This window comes from Pristis pectinata, chromosome 18 (genome assembly GCF_009764475.1).
Source record: "Pristis pectinata isolate sPriPec2 chromosome 18, sPriPec2.1.pri, whole genome shotgun sequence".
Taxonomy (NCBI): domain Eukaryota; kingdom Metazoa; phylum Chordata; class Chondrichthyes; order Rhinopristiformes; family Pristidae; genus Pristis; species Pristis pectinata.
Window position 1 is genome coordinate 40279268 of NC_067422.1, and position 12092 is coordinate 40291359.

Genomic DNA, 12092 nt, shown 5'->3' on the forward strand with positions numbered 1-12092 from the left:
ATCAGGCAATATACGTCATTCATTATTCGTTCGTTTTTTCAGTCCAGCAGAGTATGAAATAATCTGACCACGGATATCAGCTTTAAAAGTATCCCATATTATCCCACCGGAAATTTCTTCAGTAAAATTAGTTGAGAAGAAAAAGGAAATCTGTTCTTTAATAAAATGGACAAAGTCTAAATCTTGCAATAAAGAAGGATTGAGTCGCCATTGTCTAGCACCAGAGGGTACGTCCGCTAATTTAATTGATAGTTTCAATGGCGCATGATGGGAAATGGCAATTGCATCGTACTTACAGTCAGTAACAAGTGGAACTAATCGTGCGTCAAGGAAAAAGTAATCAATCCTAGAGTAACTGTGATAAACATGAGAAAAGAATGAAACCTCTTTATCATTTGGGTGTAGAAATCTCCAAACTTCTAAAATTCTAGAATTAACTAGGAAGGAGTTGATAAAGACAGCAGAGTTGTTGGGAAGTGCAAGGTTCGACACAGATCTGTTTTCTGGCAAGGATTTGCTCAGTAAGTGGAAGGCCTTCAAAGGTGAAATTTTGTGAGTGCAGAGTTTGCGTGTTCCTGCCAGGAGTAAAGGCAAAGTTAACAAGCATAGGGAACCTTGGTTTTCAAGGGATATTGGTGATCTGGTTAAGAAAGAGCAGTATAGCAGGTATAGGCAACTAGGAACAAATCAGGTACTTGAAGAGTATAGAAAATGTAAGAAAATACTGAAAAAGAAATCAGGAAGGCAAAGAGGAGACATGAGGTTGCTTTGGCAGATAATGTGAAGGTAAACCCGAAGGGTGTCTACAAGTATATGAAGAGTAAAAGGATAGCAAGGGACAAAATTGGTCCCCTAGAAGATCAGAGTGGACGTCTATGTGTGGAGCCTCAGGAGATGGGGGAGAACTTAAATCGTTTTTTGCATCAGTATTTACTCAGGAAACTGGCATCGTGGATATGGAAGGAAGGGAAACAAGCAATAGTGTCATGGAACATATAGAGATTAGAGGAGGAGGTGCTTGCTGCCTTACAGTGAATAAAGGTAGATAAATCCCCAGGCCTGACAAGATATTTCCTCGGACTGAGAGGCACTAGTGTAGAAATTGCAAGGGCCCTGGCAGATATATTTAAAATGTCCTTGGCCACGGGTGTGGTGCCGGAGGACTGGAGGGTAGCTCATGTTCTGTTTAAAAAAGGATCTAAAAGTAAACCAGGTAATTACAGGCCAGTGAGCCTGACATCAGTTGTGGGTAAGTTATTGGAAGATGTTCTGAGAGATATACAAGTATTTGGACAGCCAAGGGCTGATTAAGGATAGTCAGCATGGTTTTGTGCGTGGTAGATCGTGCTTAATGAATCTTGAGTTTTTCAAGGAGGTTACCAGGAAAATAGATGAAGGAAAGGCTGTGGATGTTGTCTACATGGATTTTAGTAAGGCCTTTGACAAGGTCCTACATGGGAGGTTAGTTCAGAAGGTTCAGTCACTAGGTATCCATGGAGAGGTTGTAAACTGGATTCGAAATTGGCTGTGTGGGAGAAGACAGAGAGTGGTAGTGGATGATTGTTTCTCAGACTGGAGGCCTGTGACTAGTGGTGTGCCTCAGGGATCTGTGCTGGGTCCATTGTTGTTTGTTGTCTATATCAATGATCTAGATGATAATGTGGTAAATTGGATCAGCAAGTTTGCTGATGACACTAAGATTGGAGGTGTTGTGGACAGCGAGGAAGGCTTTCAAAGCTTGCAGAGGGATCGGAACCAACCGGAAGAATGGACCAGAAAATGGCAGCTGGAATTTAATGCAGACAAGTGTGAGGTGCTGCATTTTGGAAGGACAAATCAAGGTAGGACATACACTGTAAATGGTAGGGCACTGAGGAGTGCGGAGGAACAAGGGGATCTGGGAGTTCAGATACATAATTCCCTGAAAGTGGCGTCACAGGTAGACAGGGTTGTAAAAAAGGCTTTTGGCATCCTGGCATTTATAAATCAAAGTATTGAGTATAGGAGTTGGGATGTTATGGTGAGGTTGTATAAGACATTGGTGAGGCCAAATTTAGAGTATTGTGTGCAGTTCTGGTCACCTAACTACAGGAAGGATATCAGTAAGGTCGAAAGAGTGCAGAGGAGATTTACTAGAATGTTGCCGGGTCTTCAGGAGTTGAGTTACGGGGAAAGATTGAACAGGTTAGGACTTTGTTCCTTGGAGTGTAGAAGAATGAGGGGAGATTTGATAGAGGTTTACAAAATTGAGAGGTATAGACAGTTAATGTGAGTAGACTCTTTCCACCTAGATTAGGAGAGCTAAGTACAAGAAGAGATGGCATTAGGGTGAAAGGGGAAAGGTTTAGGGGGAACTTCTTCACTCAGTGGTGGGAGTGTGGAATGAGCTGCCATCTGATGTGGTAAATGTGGGCTCACTCTTAAGTTTTAAGAATAAATTGGATAGATACATGGACGGGAGGTCTGGAGGGTTATGGACTGGGTGCAGGCAAGTGGGACTAGCAGAATAAAGTTTCAGCACAGACTAGAAGGGCCAAATGGCCTGTTTTGTGCTGTAGTGTTCTATGGTTCTGACATATAAGGCTACAGGTAGAGAGGTGGAAGGTGGGCTTGGAGTAATCCTGCGGTGACAAGTATGGACATTGTCTCACAGGGCTTATCTGTGCTGTGTGATTCAGTGAGTGAGAAAGGGACTATCTCTGATACCATATCACCAGGGCAACCCCTGCCTCAGCTGCTCAGATGTTCCCTCTGTCCTCGTCATCACATCCCATCCCCTGCAGTTTAAAATTGACTTGTTTTCTCTTTCCCAGTTCCAACAAAATCTGTGCTCTGAAACACTAATGTTTCTCTCGCCACAGATGCTGCCTGACCTGAGTGTTTCCAGCGTTTTCTGACTATCATTTGCTGCCTTTCCCTCTTACTAACTGCATTTTGTGTTTACGGACATGAATGATCTCCTCACTTATTAAATCTTCCACTTTTACTGACTTTATTTCTGTAACTATATTTTGATATTACTGGCTATATTCCTGATTCTACCCCCCATTACTAATAATTCCTGCACTACCACCAGCATGAGGGTAGTGTTTCAGTGTGTGTATTTTCCCTTTACTATCTGTTTCTGTGCCTCTGATAATCCTTCCTTCTAACTGTATCTCCCCATTAATGACCGTATTCCATCGCACTGACCATTGTTCAGTTATTTCCCTTTTCCTGATTTTGTTCCCCCATTTCTGGATCAAGGTTTGTGTACTACCTGCATCTCCCTTTTGCAGAATATATCTTGTATGCCTTGTAGGCACCATGGCCAGCACGGATGAGTTGGGCCAAAGGGCCTGTTTCCATGCTGCATTACTCTGACTCGATTTACTTGTTACAAAGTGCACTTCCTGTTTCTATTGTAATGCAATATTTGTGTTCTCCCATTACAAACTACATTTCTCTACACTAAATGTATCTGTTATGAGCTATACTTGTATAGTCCTGATTGTTCAATGTTAATAAGTATATTTCATTATTGCAAATTTTATTTCCTTGTTAGTACCTACTACTAATTGCATTGCACACTGCTGGTTTTTACTAGCTGTTTCATGATTTAAAAACTACATTTCCCTGTTAATATCACTTGTTACCCGTTAATGGCATTTCCCATTATTTGACTGGCTGTACTTCCCTGTACTTTAGATACTGAAAGGCCTGGATAGAGTGGATGCGAAGAGGATGTCTCCGGTAGTGAGAGAGTCTAAGCACAGCCTCAGAATAAAGGGATATCCCTTTAAAACTGAGATGAGGATGAATTTCTTCAGCCAGACAGTAGGTAATCTGTGGATTTTGTTGCCACAGACGGCTGTGGAGGCCAAGTCACTGGGTGTATTTAAGGCAGAGATTGACAAGTCCTTGATTGGTAAGGGGGTTACGGGGAGAATGGGGTTGAAAACAAATCAGCCATGATTGAATGGCGGAACAGACTCGATAGGCCGAATGGCCTAATTCTGCTCCTATATCTTTTGGTCTATAACTAAATGTTTCACTATTGAACTTCAAGATTTCTTGCTGTATTTCCAACCATGCTTTCCAAAAATGGTGATTGAGCACTTTTCCATGTTACTGACCACATTTCCTCATTAGTGACAGTTTCCCTGTCACTAATTATATTTCCCTTTTGCTGACTTTAATTCCCTGTTGACTTGATATATTTCCCTGTAACTGACTGTATCCTCTGGCTGGACGCATTTCCATGTTACCAGGTATATGCCATGGTAATCGATGCCTTCCCCATTACTGACTGAGAGTGACTATAGTTCACTAGTAATGTGCAGACTTCCCTTATTGTTGTTTCCCTCTTTACTAAATGTCATAATTACTTTCATTCACTAATTATATTTTGATATTACAGGCTATATTTTCACATTACTCTATTACCCTCTAACAACTTCCACATTTGTCACTGTTACTGTTTCTAACCGGATTACCACTCGATCAGACACTCATTTCACTGACCACAATATTAGTTGCATCCTGTGACTCAATGTATTTCTCTACAGCTACTTCACTCTTAGTCTGTTTTTCCTGCCAATAACCACCTTTCCTTGATACACCATTTCCCTGCTGCCTGTGTTTCATGATTGCATCACTATTTCCCTGTTACTATTCCTATCAGTAATTGTACTTCCCAGTTATATGCAGCATGTTGGTGTTACTGACTTCACTTCCATGTTACAGACTGCACTTGTGTATGACTGGCCGAGTTTCCCTCTACCATCAGTGTTTCCTCTGTACTGTGGCGACTCTCCTGACTGGTGTCGAACCGGCTCCCAAGATTGCGAGTGTCATCGGAGACCCCGACCCAAGATGGCGCGGGGCCCTCCTCCTCCATCGTTGGGCTGGGAAAGCCCATGCAGGGGAAGGTCAGGTGACCAGCGTGTGACATCAGCACGGGAAGAGTTTCGGGATTAAATGGTGCACTGCACCCCTGTCAATCAATCGACTGCTGACTCCAAGCAACAGACTCCATGTCTTTATTCTATAGTAGTGTAGCTAGCCGCTACACTACCATATTTCTGCATTAATAATAGTTTTCCCTCACTAACAGTATTTCATTATTCCCACTTGCTAGCTATATTTTAACATTACTGGCTACATTTCCCTGCTCTGTGTTACAGACAGTATTTCACCATTACTGTGACTAACAAGATTATTTGTTTATTAACGATGTTTTCCTTTTCCTGACTGCATTTCTCGATTGTTAATTGTATTCCCATTCCGCTGACTGTAGCTCCCCCTCGCTCACTGTATCTTCCCACTGGCTGTTGTCCCCAGGAGACCAGCCAGTAATTGATTGCACTTCCATGGAAATACAATGAATCAAACAAAATGCAATCAATTACTAGGAAACACAGGCAGTCAATGGAGAATTAGTCAGTGACTGTGAACTGTAATTGGTTTCCTGGCTACTAACAATAATTTCCTGTTACTGACTGTTTTTTCCATTAATAATTGAACTTCAATGTGAGCAGCATCACACATTTCATAGAACACGATGTTGTGCCAAACCAATTAACTAATGACACCTAATCCCTTCTGCCTGCATGTGGTCCACATTCCTCCACTCCCTGCACATCCGTGGGCCTGTCTAAGAGCCTCCTAAACGCCTGTCGTATCTGCCTCCACCACCAGCAGTGCCTGACCTGCTGAGTTCCTCCAGCGCTTTGTGCGTCACCCCTGACAGCACATTCCAGGCACTCACCACTCTCTGTAAAATAAAAACTTGCCCCGCACGTCTCCTTTGAACTTTCCTCCTCTCTCCTTAAATGCATGCCCTCTGGTATTTGGCATTTCCACCCTGGGAGAAGGCCACTGACTGTCTACTCTGTCTGTGCCTCTCATGCTCTTACTAATCACTCTAAAGAGCAATGCCTGACATATTCCCCAAATTCTTCCATGATACCCTTGCCTGTTTGTTTCATCCAATCAATCTGTAGGTTAAAATCTCATGATGATTGCAATTCCCTTCAACCATGCCTCTGATTTCCCCATTTACGCTCTGAGCTATGGGAGGTCACATGTTGAGATGTAAAGACCACTCCCACCTTCCTTCACCTGCTGTTCGTGATTTCAACCCACGCCAGTTCCTCATCACTAACCACTGCCCTTACATCATGACTCAGCACTGGTCTGGTACCTTCCTTGATTGACAACACCACCCCACCTCCTGTCCCCTTTGGCCTGTACTTCTAGAACAGTGAATAACCTGGAATATTAACCACCCAGTCCTGGTCACCCTGCAGCCACAGATGTGCTGTTGAAAGTGTCCTGACTGGTTGCATCACGGTCTGGGACGGCAATTCCAATGCCCAAGAATATAAGGAGCTGCAGAGAGCAGTGGACTCGGCCCAATACACCACGGGCACAGCCCTCCCCACCATTGGGAGGTGCGGCCTCAAGAAGGTAACATCCAACATCAAAGATCCCCACCATCTTCTCATAGCTGCCATCGGGCAGGAGGTACAGAAGCCTGAAGTCCCACACCACCAGGTTCAGGAACATCTACTTCCCTTCAACCATTCAGTTCTTGAACCAACCGGCACAACCCTGATCATACCTCACTATAGCAGCATTATGATCACTTTGCACTACAATGGACTTTTTTTTCTAATTGTGTTCTTTCTTGTAAAAATTGTGTATAATTTATGTTTAATTTGTTTTTTTTCTTGTGAATGTTGTGTCTCTGATGCTCTGTGCCTGTGATGCTGCTGCAAGTTTTTCATTGCACCTGGGCACACATGGACCTGTGCATGTGACAATAAACTCCCTTTACTTTACCATGTTTCTGTAATAAATATTACAAGTTACATGTTGCTATCTGTGCCACCAACTCACATACCTTGTTTCAAATGCTACGTGCATTCAAATAAAGAATATTAAGCTTTTTTGTTACAGTATTTGCTCTGTTTTGCGTACATCGGTTTACATCTTCTGTCTATCACACAAAGACTCTGAGTCTCCCCTTCACTGTCCTGTGCCATTGCTCTTTCATGCCCTCCACCAGCATGTTCCAGTTAGAGTGAAGGGCAAGGCTGGCAGGATCAGGGAACCCTGGCTGATGAGAGATAGCGAGGCTCTGGTCTGGAAAAAGAAGGTATGGTATTTGTATTGGCTTATTGTTGTCACTTGTACTGAGGTACAGTGAAAAACTTGTCTTGCATGCCATTTGTACAGGTCAATTCATTACACAGTGCATTGAGGTAGTACAGGGTAAAAACAATAACAGAACAGAGTAAAGTGTCACAGCTACAGGGAAGTGCATTGCAGACTTAGCGACATAGAATTTAAAAGTGTAGAACGATTGTAGTGAAAGTAATGAGTAGATCTGCAGAGAGCAGCTTGCAATGGTACAGGCAGGCCCTTGAGCAGTTTAAGGGATGTAGGAGTGCACTCAAGAGGGAAATCAAGAGGGCAAAAGGGGGGCATGAGATATCTTTGGCAGGTAAGGTAAAGGAGATCCCCAAGAGATTCTATGTGTATATTAAAAGCAAAAGGGGGCGTACAAGTCCCCTTAAGGATCAGTGTGGAATTCAGGAAAGGAAACAGTGATGTCCTGAAACATTTCGACATTATGAAAGAGGAGGTGTTGGCAGTCTTGAGGTACATAAAGCTGGATAAATCTCCAGGGCCTGAGCAAGTGTATCCAAGGACCCTGTGGGAAGCCAGGGAGGAAATTGCTGGGGCCCTGGCAGAGATACTTGTATCATCGTTAGCCACAGGTGAGATACTGGAAGTCTGGAGGGTGGCTAATGTTGTGCCTTAAAGAAGGGCAGCAAGGATAAGCCAGGATGCTACAGGCCGGTCAGCCTGACATCAGTGGAGGGGATTCTGAGAGACAGGATCTACCTGCACTTGGGAAGGCAAAGACTGGTTAGGGACAGTCAGCACGGCTTTGTGTGTGGGAAATCATGTCTCATGAATTTGAGTTTTTTGAAGAGGTGACCAAGAGGATTGATGAGGGAAGGGCGGTAGATGTTGTCTACACGGACTTTAGCAAGGCTTCTGACATGGCAGGCTGGTCTGGGAGGGCAGATCACATGGGACCCAGGGTGAGCTGGCCAATTGGATACAAACTTGGCTTGGTGGTAGGGGTCAGAGGGCGGCAGTGGAGGGTTGTCTCTCAGACTGGAGGCCTGCTGTGTCCACTGTTTGTCTTGTGTATTGTGGATGAGAAACTCGATGGCATGGTTAGTAAGGTTCAAGATGACACCAACATTGGTGTGGTGAATGGTGAAGGAGGTTGCCAAGTCTGTAATAGATCTGGACCAACGGGGAAAATGGGCCAAGGAATGGAATTTAACTCGGACAAGTGTGAAGTGATGTATTTTGGGAAGTTAAACCAGGACAGGACTTACACAGTGAATGGCAGGGCCCTGGGAGTGTTGTAGAACAGAGAGATCTAGTGTACAAGTGCATAGTTCCCTGGAAGTGACCACACAGGTAGACAGGGTGGTATGACTTTATGGTTCCTAGTTAGTTTCAAGTCCTGTCCACGACCCTAGTTATGAGCTTCACCAGGACACAGTTCAGGTGGAGCCCATCCCAATGGAACAGCTGTCTCCTTCCCCAGTGCCAGTGTCCCATGACCCAGAACCCACTTCTCCTAGACCATGCTTTGACCCACACATTTACCTCTTCAATCTTATTTACCCTTAGCCATTTTGCAGGTGGCTCAGGTAACAATCCGGTGGTTATAACCCTTGTTGTTCTGCTTTTCACTTTTGCCCTACGCTCCTCATAATCCCTGAACAGAATCTGCTTCCTCATCCTTACATCGTTAGTGTCTATACAGACCAGGACAACTGGGCCCTCCCACTTCCACTCCAATTCTTCTACAGTCCACAAGAGGTATCCTTAACCCTAACACCAGGCAGGAAACACAGCCTTTGGGACTGCCTGTGCTGCAGGGAACACTGTCTGTTCCTAAGCCCTGTGACTACATCGTTCCTCTCTTCTCTCCCCACTTGAATGGCTCCCGGGGCCAGGGTGGTCAGGACAGTTTGCACATCCTCCCTGAAGTCCCCACCCTCCCCCACAGGGAGCAGGAACCCTGTACCTGTAGGGGAATGGCCGAGGCTTCTCTGGATCCCTCTACCTGCCTCTTTTGTAGTCGCGCTGACTGTCCCTGACCATTTGCCAATTTAGAGGTAGTTAACCTAAGGGTGTGACTGCCTCTGGAATACCACATGCAGGTAATTCTCCCCCTCCCTGACGTGTTGCAGTGTTCAGAGCTCAGACTCCAGCTCATCAACTCTCACCTGAAGTTCCTCAAGCAGCCAACACTTGTTGCAGATATGGTCACCATTTCTCATCATGGGGTCCGCCAGTTCCCATGTGTTGTAGCTACAACACATTGTCTGCCCAGCCTTCTGTTCTAATTAACGAGTTATGGTTATTAGTTTATTTCTGGTTTTACCATATTTCCCTGTTACTAAATGTTTTCCCTTAGATCGACTATCTCATCAGTATTAACTATATTTTCTAACCACTGACTGCAATCCCTACAACTGCTTGACTCTGTATCCCTGTCCTTCTCACTATCACTAACTGCATTTCTTATTGCTGACTGTACCTCCACATTTTAATCTGTTTTTCCCGGTTAACTGACTACATAACCCTCTTACTGGTCTATTACTGCCTGTAGTGGTCTGTGGCAGACTGTATTTTCAGATTGTTAACAGTATTTCAGAGGGCTACATTTCTTTACTGCAGATAGTACTTCCCAATCTGGCAGTATCTCCCTGCTATGAGATGTTTATGTACTACTGAGTGTAGTTAACTGTTACTAACTATATTTCCCTACTCCTGACTGACCATCCTTGTCAGATGTTACCTCCTATATTTCATATTACTGGCTTTTACTAACTATAATTCACCTTTCCCACCTATGTTTCTCTGTTCGTATCGACAGTTGGTCACTGCAATTTCTACTACTGGCTGGACTTCAGTTACGAAATATATTTCACCATTACTGATTCTATTTAATATATGTATTTAGTTGTCACTAACTGCTTTTCAATGTTTGACTGTACTTTCATGTTACTGACCATTTTACCTGTTACTGAAACAAACCGGAAAAATGTTGAAACACACAGGTCAGGCAGCGTCTGCGGAAAGAGAAAAACACAGCTAACGTTTCAGGTCAAAGGCCGCTCGTCAGAACTGGAGAGGTGAGAAAACAAGTTTGCTTTAAGTTGCAGAGGGGGGGAGGTGGAGATCAAGAGGGTCCAGGTGACAATTACCGGTGGGCTGGCAGGGAGAAGGAGAAAAGGAACAAAAGGAGGTGAGAGACAGAACGCTGCAGTCACAGGATATCAGAACGGAACGAGGACGCTGGAAATGCCCAGCAGATCGAGCAGCATCTGTGAGAGAAGATCCTGAGTTACTGGTACAGCTGGATGATCTTACTTCTCCAGTTCTGGTGAAAGGTCTTCAACCTGAAACGTTGACTCTTTCTCTCTCCTCAGATGCCGCCTGACCTGCTGAGTGTTCACATTGTTCTCCCACTTGGTGTCAGAGCTTTAATATGGACAGTTTCTTGCTTCTTTCCCTGTCAGTAACCACATTCCCCAATGATGATGGCATTCCATTGCAATGAAAATCTTTTCATTGAGGATATTTGCTGCTGCCTTCTGACTGTACTTCCCTTAAAGGGCTCCCCCCCCCTGCCCTGGGGAAGGTGGATCCCACCACCCCTGTCCCGGGGAAGGTGCCAGTCCCCGGCCCCCGCCCCTGGGGAAGGTGCTCACACAGCTTTGTTGGGATGGGAGATCCAGGGTTTAGATATTTCCACATGACCAGGAGGAGAGGCGTGATGGATTGGAACGCGCTGTCAAAGTAACCTGGGCGAGGGAACCATTCAGGTGGGCTGCCTCATCGAGGATGGTGCTGAGCTGTTTAAGTTTTGAAGCTGCACTGATCCAGGTCAGTGGAGAGTCTGACACACTCCTGACATGACTTGGAGGTTGAAAGATGTCAGGATACCCGGCCGTTGACCTGTGGCTGTCACCACAGTCACCATGTGGTTGGTGCAGTTGAATTTCTGGCCAGTGATGTGCCTCAGGATGCAGATGTTGGGGAACCTGGTGGAGTTTGCATGTTCTCCCTGTGACTCCAGGAGCTCTGGTTCGCTCCCACACCTGTGGGCTGGTTGGTTGATTAGCCGCTGTAGATTGTACAGATCGTACCTGCCGTGAGAAACACATTGAGAAGGACACATTCACCAGTCCTTCCACTAATTTCCCAGACGTACCTCCTACTCTCAGGCACACCGCATGCCTCCACTGGCTTACAAGCCGGTGGTATGAGCATTGAGCTTTCCAGTGTCAGGTCACCCTCAGCCCCGGTGCTCTGCTCCCACACACACTCACCCGTCCACCTTTGTTCACCTCCCCCACCTGGTTCCATCTGCTCATCACCCCCTCCCCATCTGGTTCCACCTATCACCGACCAGCCCCTGTCCTGCTACCCCCCCCCCCCCCCCCCCCCCCCACTGCTGCACACTGGCAGTCTTTCCACCGAGTTCCTCCAGTGTTCTCTTTCCTTGCTGAGGGTTCCTCTGGCCATCCTTATCCCAAAGTGCCCCACTCCCGGCACGCTAGCTCCTGACCACAGGGCTGGGCTGTGCAGCCACACCTCACTGTACAACACCGGCTTCTGCACAGAACATCACTGCAGGTGCCCTGTTGTACTTCCCGTCAGAGATCTCCTCACATGAACACACGGACTGTGGGAGTCAACCCTTCACCCCTCGAGCCTGCTCCGTCATTCAATGAGATTGTTGCAGATCTGTTGTGATCGGAACTCTGCGTTTTTGCCGACCCACGGTAACCATTCACCAAGAATCTCTCCACCTCTGCCTTCAAAGTTTCCACCCCTCTGCCTGCGCTGCCCGTCAGACAAAAGCTCCAAGCACTCTCACCCATCAGAGAACAAAATGCCTCCTGGTTCTTGGTTCTCTCACAGGAGGAAACGTCCTCTCTGCACCAACTCTGTCCACACCCTCCAGGTTTGGTCAAGTCCCCTCTCACTCTTCCACACTCCAG